This window comes from Brassica oleracea, chromosome C5 (genome assembly GCF_000695525.1).
Source record: "Brassica oleracea var. oleracea cultivar TO1000 chromosome C5, BOL, whole genome shotgun sequence".
NCBI classification, from domain to species: domain Eukaryota; kingdom Viridiplantae; phylum Streptophyta; class Magnoliopsida; order Brassicales; family Brassicaceae; genus Brassica; species Brassica oleracea.
In genome coordinates, this window is record NC_027752.1 from 42,562,243 (window position 1) to 42,563,737 (window position 1,495).

General features: G+C 28.2%; 1 non-coding gene across 1 annotated transcript; it reads left to right on the forward strand.

The window, feature by feature from the left end:
- The first annotated feature begins 992 nt into the window (after nucleotides 1-992).
- TRNAL-UAG lies at nucleotides 993-1,072 on the forward strand. The gene has a single exon. It is a non-coding gene; the product is annotated as a tRNA-Leu (tRNA).
- Nucleotides 1,073-1,495: the final 423 nt, after the last annotated feature.

Here is a 1,495-nt window from a genome sequence, read left to right on the forward strand (position 1 = left end):
ACCTTTGTTGTCTCTATTCCTCAAGAGAATATCGATTTTATAGTGGTTATTCCACTGATTTAGATAGTATTATGAAGTTTTACTAATTTATTTAGATAGTATTATGAAGTTTTACTAATTAATTGATAAAAAAATTAGAATGATTCTCATATACCATGAAATAGAGTTTAACATACATTAATACAAATTTAGAATATCGTTAGAAAATTTAAAACAACAATAAAAAATTTAAACTTCTGTATATAGAGCGTTTAACGTAAAACTCAACATTTTCCTAAGGGTAACACATAAATTTTGAGAAAAATTCAAAAAATATAACAATATTGCTTTAATACATAGTTTCCTCAAGTACTAATATATGATGATTTTTAAAGAGGTATTGAACCATTGTTATCTCCATTTCTCTAGAAAATATCGATTTTATAATGGTTAGTCAACTAATTTAGGGATTATACTAAGTCTTACTAAATTAATTTATAAAACAATTGAACAATGCTCATTTACCATGAAAGAGATTTTAGCATACATTAATACAAATATAGAATATAGTTACAAATTTTTCTTCAGTATATAAAGTATTTACAAAAAACTCAATATTTTCGTAGAGGACACATAGATTTTGAAAACAATTCAAAAAATATAACTATATTGCTTTGATATCTTGCATATTTCTAATGTTTTATCCATTCACCCATGTGCATTTTGATCATATAGATTAGGATTTAGCCATGTTTAGGTTGCATTTTGCATGCATGAGTCCTTATCAGGTATTGGAGTGCCACATGGAGTTCTTGGAGACATTTGGGTGCAATTGGAGTCCCAAAGAAGTGTTTAAAGTGATTATTGGGCGAGCACCTTACCGGAGCGACCAGTCCGGAGCGATTCCGTCAAGTCACTCTGATCTCCCTATCAGAGCGACCTTACCAGAGCGACTTTAAAATTTGAATCTCGACGATTGAGTAAAAACTTGTTAGTATTATTTTGAACAAGTTGCCGCTATGGTGAAATTGGTAGACACGCTGCTCTTAGGAAGCAGTGCTAGAGCATCTCGGTTCGAGTCCGAGTAGCGGCATAATATCTTATAAAAGAGATATTATAAGTTTTATAATCAAATTAATACCCGACTTGTTTTCTAAAATCGGGTAAAACCTAGTATTAATTTATTAATTTTTAACAAATTTTTTATGATTTTTTCAATTTTAGAGCATATATTAACTCATATATCTTTTTCGGTCGTTTCAATTGTACTACTAATTTATTTTTTAACTTTATTAGTTAATTTAGATGAAATCATAGGATTTTTTGATTCATCAGATAAAGGAATCGTAATTACGTTTTTTGATATAACAGGATTATTATTTACGCGTTGGATTTATTCAGGACATTTTCCATTAAGCAATTTATATGAATCATTAATTTTTCTTTCATGGGCTTTTGCAATTATTCATATAGTTTCCTATTTTAATAAAAAAAAAAAAAATCACTTAAACGCAAT